Source organism: Pygocentrus nattereri, chromosome 10 (genome assembly GCF_015220715.1).
Source record: "Pygocentrus nattereri isolate fPygNat1 chromosome 10, fPygNat1.pri, whole genome shotgun sequence".
In the NCBI taxonomy this organism is placed as follows: domain Eukaryota; kingdom Metazoa; phylum Chordata; class Actinopteri; order Characiformes; family Serrasalmidae; genus Pygocentrus; species Pygocentrus nattereri.
In genome coordinates, this window is record NC_051220.1 from 4,858,670 (window position 1) to 4,865,664 (window position 6,995).

The following is a 6,995-nucleotide window of genomic DNA, read 5'->3' on the forward strand; positions in this document are numbered from 1 at the left end:
ACTGTATATTTGTGTGTTTGTATATGACGAAATCATTTAAAAGTCTGTAATAATTTAGGATTAATCTTCTTCTTCTTCTTTCGGCTGCTCCCTTTAGGGGTCGCCACAGCGGATCATCTACCTCCATCTTGCCCTATCCACTGCCTCCTCTACTTTTACACCAACCATCTCCATGTCCACCTTCACTACGTCCATACACCTTCTCTGAGGTCTACCTCTTCTCCTTCTACCCGACAGCTCCATCTCCAACATTCTTTGCCCAATATATCCACTATTCCTCCTCAACACATGTCCAAACCATCTCAACCTGGCCTCTCTGGCTTTATCTCCAAACTGCTCCACCTTCACCGTCCCTCTGATCTGCTCATTTCTAATCTTGTCCATCCTCGTCACTCCCAACGAAAATCTCAGCATCTTCATCTCTGCCACCTCCAGCTCAGCCTCCTGTCTTTTAGACAGAGCCACAGTCTCCAAACTGTACATCATAGCAGGAAGCACTGCTGTCTTGTAAACCTTCCCTTTCACTCTTGCTGCTATCCTTCTGTCACACATCAGCCCTGACACCCGTCTCCACCCACAAATAGACAATTGTCAATAAAGCTGTTTCATTCAACTCAATACGCTGTACACCCAAATAATAATAATAATAATAATAATAATAATAATCCTATAATAATAGGATTTATTCATGATGCAGCAGTACATCACTGCTGTCAGAACAAAATCTCGCATCTCCAAAATGGTAACTTTACAGGAGAAAGAAAAACATATTTCACTTTTAATGCAAGTCAATGGAACCAGACGTCTCTCCAAGTCATTTTGGGTTGGTTTTTTTGGTCCATTCATCTCGAAATTTACACACAATATAAAGGGCAACAGTCATTTTCAAATTATGTCAAAAACTCAAAAATGCCAAAAATAGAGATGAATTTTTGCTCTGACATCGGTGATATACAGCATGTCAATATTGAATTATCAAATCCATAAAGAACACAGATTTATCCACTCTCATAACTCGTAGCACTGGAGAGCCTGCTGGGTTTACTTTTTAGTTCATTTTCATTTAAACTGCAGTAGTACTCTTATTTCATTTTTAAGTTTTTTCCTGGAAGCAAAAGGGTTCAAGTAAATGAAACAGAAGAGGAAATTACCCAGTCAGATTTCTTCTCTGTGGAGCAAGCGTTCCCATTGGTTAGGACTTCAGAACCTGACATAAAGGTCTAATGTGTCAGACGAACCGCTAGCATAATTAAGAACTGATAGTAGAATCAACACATTCGACTTCCAAAGAGTGGGACCAGGTCCGTGAAGGACTGTATCACTAGAGGTCTTCTGAAAGTCCTGGATACTCTGACTGTGAATATATTGTGGTCTTGCCTTTCAATCAGCTTTTTGAAACGGAAAACAGTGGAAACAGCTTTATGGCAGGTCTCTTTACTGAATCACTACAAAACTGAAATATGTTCATGTCTGTTACAAGCAGCAAATAAAACATGCAATGTCTTTACAAGCTTTGAATGTCCGTTTTAATGTAGAATGGCCTTGATGTGAATCAATGTTAAAGCTAACATACTATGAATATCCCATAGGAAAACTAGTAGAAGATTATCTTAGAGGTGTTTTTCTCCTTGTTTTAGTAGCAGTAGTAATAGTAGTTAAAGAAGTACTCTGAAAATTTGTGCGTTCATTGTTAAAAAGTGGTGGGTAAAAAAAATCCGAATGGGCATCCACCAGACTAAATTGAGAGAAATTGATTGGCCACCCTGCACATAATGTGAGGTTATACAGTGTGCCTTAGACACTTGTATAACACAAAAGCCATTCAGCAAAAGCCAACTCAACAAACACCTAAACATAAGTAAAGGTAAACAGTACGACTATACATACAGACGATGGCATGAAAGGGCAGATGGGAACAGATTGGTGGAGAAGTCCATCAGCATGTAACTGAACAATGAGCACAATTCCTGGTTCCTTTAGTTCCTATATGATGACACCAGAATGTTTCCAGACCAGATCACTGAAGAGACGCCGTCTGTTTATAGTTTAGAGCCCAGATTTGGGGAAAAACGGGTCGACTTTCAGAAGAAAAACAAAGTTCAGCTTCTTTTATTATAAGGGTTTAAAATGACATCACCGTCTATTAGACTGGAGAGAAGAGCTACAGCCTCACACGACGCCCAGCTTCTGAATGGAGCTTATGGAATATGAACGTTATGAAGAACATGACCAAGTGTGTTTTGGAACCACCGGTGGTCCCAAGGAGTTGAAAAGGATAAAAGATTTGTAGTGTCATTAATGAAGGAACGTGTTATAAGTGAGGTCAAGCAATGAAAGAAAGCATGCAGTGGCACAATACCGACATGAACACAGAACCAATCAGCAAACAGCTTCGTTGTTACATCATAGCGGCTAGCCACTCGTTTGTGTAGTTTTCTTCAGTATTTCCTGGTTCTGATTCAGTGGCACAAGAGATGGAAAAAGAAACCGTACCCAGTCTCACGAGTCTGGACCAGGGCAGAGCGGCCCAGCAGGGCTCTAAGCACCATTTGGCTCAACGGTGGAAAAGAGGCCTTGGACATCACAGAGACATGGTTAAAAAAAATCTGCCTTCTTTCAGTCACCTTGGAACTTTTTAACTGAAACATCCTCACAGGTGGCCAGTTAGCCTGTAACAAATCACTATGAACACAGAGTTCTTGGCTGGATCACTGAAATAATCAGAAACTGGAGGTGATGCATTTGGGACACAGTTCATCCAGCTTACATCACCTGTCCCAAGTGATTCTGTGTTCTGTTGCGCTGTTTGCTAGTTTGATCGCCTGTCAGCTGCCTGAGACCCAAAACAGGTGTCTGCCTGAGATGTTCAAATGGATAAACTTTATTGTTTTTTGCAAATATTCACTCATTTTGAATTTGTTGCCTGCAACACGTTCCAAAGAAGTTGGGACAGGGCCACTGTGTTACATCACCTTTCCTTTTAACACTCAATAAGCGTTTGGGAACTGAGGACACTGATTGTTGAAGCTTTGTAGGTGGAATTCTTTCCCATTCTTGCTTGATGTACAACTTCAGTTGCTCAGCAGTCCGGGGTCTCCGCTGTCGTATTTTGCGCTTCATAATGCGCCACACATTTTCAATGGGAGACAGGTCTGGACTGCAGGCAGGTCAGTCTAGTACCCGCACTCTTTTACTACGAAGCCACGCTGTTGTAACACGTGCAGAATGTGGCTTGGCATTGTCTTGCTGAAATAAGCAGGACGTCCCTGAAAAAGACGTTGCTTGGATGGCAGCATATGTTGCCTCCTTAATGGTGCCTTCACAGATGTGCCAGTTACCCCTGCCATGGGCACTAACACACCCCCATAACATCAGAGATGCTGGCTTTTGAACTTTGCGCTGAAAACAATCCGGAGAGTCCTTTTCCTCTTTGGCCTGGAGGACACGACGTCCATGATTTCCAAAAACAATTTGAAATTTGGACTCGTCAGGCCACAGGACACTTTTCCACTTTGTGCCAGCCCATCTCAGATGAGCTCAGGCCCAGAGAAGCCGGCGGCGTTTCTGGGTGTTGTTGATATGTGGCTTTTGCTTTGCATGGCAGAGTTTTAACCTGCACTTGTTGATGGAGCAACGAATTGAGTTCACTGACAGTGGTTTTCTGAAGTGTTCCTGAGCCCATGTGGGAATATCTGTTACAGAATGATGTGGGTTTTTAATGCAGTGCCTCCTGAGGGATCGAAGGTCACTGGTATTCAGTGTTGGTTTTCTGCCTTGTCGCTTACTTGCAGAGATTTCTCCAGATTCTCTGAATCTTTTGATGATATTATGGACTGCAGATGATGAAATTCCTAAATTCCTTACACACAGTGATGTTGTTCACAAAGTGATGAACCTCGCCCCGTCCTTGCTTGTGAATGACTGAGCCTTTCAGGGATGCTCCCTTTGTACCCAATCATGACACTCACCTGTTTCTAATTAACCTGTTCACCTGTGGAATGTTCCAAACAGGTGTTTTTTGAGCATTCCTCAACTTTCCCAGTCTTTTGTTTCCCCTGTCCCAACTTCTTTTGAACGTGTTGCAGGCATCAAATTCAAAATGAGTGAATATTTGCAAAAAACAATAAAGTTTATCCGTTTGAACATTAAATATCTTGTCTTTGTAGTGTATTCAATTGAATATGGGTTGAAGAGGATTCACAAATCTTCGTATTATGTTTTTATTTATGTTTTACACAACGTCCCAACTTCATTGGAATTGGGGTTGTATATATATGTCTCGTATTATAACAACATTATAATAACTGATACCAAAAGCAAAGGAAAACTCCATCCAAATATATACTGAAATGTAATATCATATTATTATCCTACACTCTTAAAAATATGGTGCTTCATAGGTTCTCTAACCAAGACAATGGTTCTATATAGAACCATGAACCCTTTGCATGTTTAAACATTCTTTTGTATCATCTTCAGACTGATGCAGGATGTGCTGTTTTTGAAAAAGCACCCACAAGGGTTCTTCTCCTGTTACGGTGTCAATCTTGTGACAATAGAAGGACCATTTTGGGCGCTATTTAGAACCCCTTTTAAAAAGGTTCTAAATAGAACCATCTATAGGACATTCATGCACATTTTCCATCTGTCTGAGGAACCCTTTCATGTTACAAAGAACACTTTAATCATCTAAATGTTCTTTGAGTGTTCAGGTTCTGCATACAACCATTTTCCTTACTGAAGAACCCTTGAAGCATTATCTTTTTATTAGTGTACAAACCATTTGTTACCACTTCAGATACACAAATCTGCCACTTCAGATCTTTTTGTATTTTACTAAGTACTTTGAGATGATACTTTTTATTGGAATTTGATTTATTATACTTATTTACTGGAAAAATAATCTGCTTTATTTACTTCAGTCATTTACATTCAGTTGCTTGTTGTTTTTTTTTTGGGGTTAATGTCGTTCTGTTCTCTTGGTCCAGCTCCTCCCATATGGAAAAGAAATACATAGAAACATATTTCTTTACATGAGAAATGTATTTTAGATACATTGTTACATTGAAAAATGGATTTCAAACACTGAAGTACATTAAACAGAGATATATATGTTTTACAAATGTAATTTATAAACTCTTTACACATATTTCTTTTCCATATGGCCTCAGTGTCACTGTTAGAGGGCTGAGAGAGAGAAATGCAGTGTCAAGATTAGAACAGCACTTTATGTACTTCCATTTCAAACTTTTCAATTTCAAAATGTTGTTATTTCTTTAGGGCGCGGTGGGTAGCGCTGTCGCCTTACAGCGAAGAGGGCCTGGGTTCGATTCCCCGGCCGGGTGACTGGGGTCCTCTCTGTGTGGAGTTTGCATGTTCTCCCCGTGTCTGCGTGGGTTTCTTCCCACAGTCCAAAGACATGCAGTCAGGCCAATTGGGCATGCTAAATTACCCCTGGGTGTGAGTGACTGTCTGTCTGCCCTGTGATGGACTGGCGACCTGTCCAGGGTGTATCCTGCCTTCTGCCCGATGACCGCTGGGATAGGCTCCAGCAACCCTGATGGAAAATGGACGGATGTTATTTCTTTAGAACATTTACCACACCACACAAAATAAAACCCCTCTTTACCTCCCTCTCGCCTCCCAAAACCGTCCATACAACCTTCAGCCTGTCAGCAGGGCTGTGTTGTCACCTTTTCGCTGCACAAGACAGTGAGTGCATCACGATGACTTGGTGCAGCACAAGTCATCAGGTATGCTGATCCCATAAGCTGACTTTTCCTGTTGCGTTGGTGGGTGGAGGATAAGGTGCAGGACTTGGTAGACGCAGGGTAATTTGTCCATCCAATGGTCCTTGGGCCTCAGCAGTAGTGTTGGCAAGAGAAAAAGATAGGAGCACAAGGTTCTCCATTGATTATTGCTGACTGAATGTCCAAAGAATCACCAAGAAAGATGTTTTCCCAGTGCCCCACAACAATGATGCATTGGGTTGGCTGTCTCACTCTTCCTGGTTCACCTCACTTGACCTGCATAGCATTTACTGGCAGGTGCCTTTGGCACTGAAGCAGTTCTGAGGACAGCGCTTGGCCTTTCTAACACCCTGGCTACTTTCAGAAGACTAATGAAGGTGCTCCAGGGGGTGCTTTAAGGCAAAGGGAGCTCTGCATGGCTTGAGGGAGCATATCAGACAGGCCAAATTCTCCCTTAACCCTTCAAAAAACTGTAGTAATGCAGCAGGAGGTGGCCTTCTTGGGACACAGGTAAGGGCCCTAGGGAAACTCAAGCGATCAAGTAGAGTGACTCCCAGACTCTGGACATTATTTTTATTTATTAGCAAAATTTGGTATGAAAATTGATTTTTGAACGTGATCTGGCTTACTTCTTAAATACAGTGCATATTCTTTGAAATAAGAATTCATAGTGATTAGTTGGTTGGACCAACCAGCAGGCCAGTCTCTGAGTGTTACCGATGCTTACTGAGCCACTAACTGACTGAGTGACTGATGTGTCCAGTGGTGAAACATGCCTGGTCAGATATACAACGGCTGGTAAACAAATCTGAATCCAACAGACACTGCAGGCAAGTGGACTGATATATCAATTCGCTACCCTGCACATAATTTTAGGGTATATCTTGTACTGTAGACACTTGCATGAATTGGAATGCCAGGCAGCCAGTGGCGGTCCAGGAAAACAAGGTTTGCATAGTCATGTTTTCCAACTCACTCAAGTGATAAAATGATAGTTCAGCCTGAGGCCAAAGGCCTAAAATATCTTGTTATATGGGGTGTTCCATGCCAGCTCTGAGATAATGTGGTCTAAGGTAACGTGGTTGTATCTCTAGCTGATATCACAAAATTCTGTGAATTCTGTGTCACAAAATCCTTCTATGTGCTGCTGAATATTTTGGCCAGGATATAATTTGATGACTTTTTATTATATACTTATTTATTTTCTTTTCAGGAGACTCTAGAACTATAAGGTATTTATTCAGT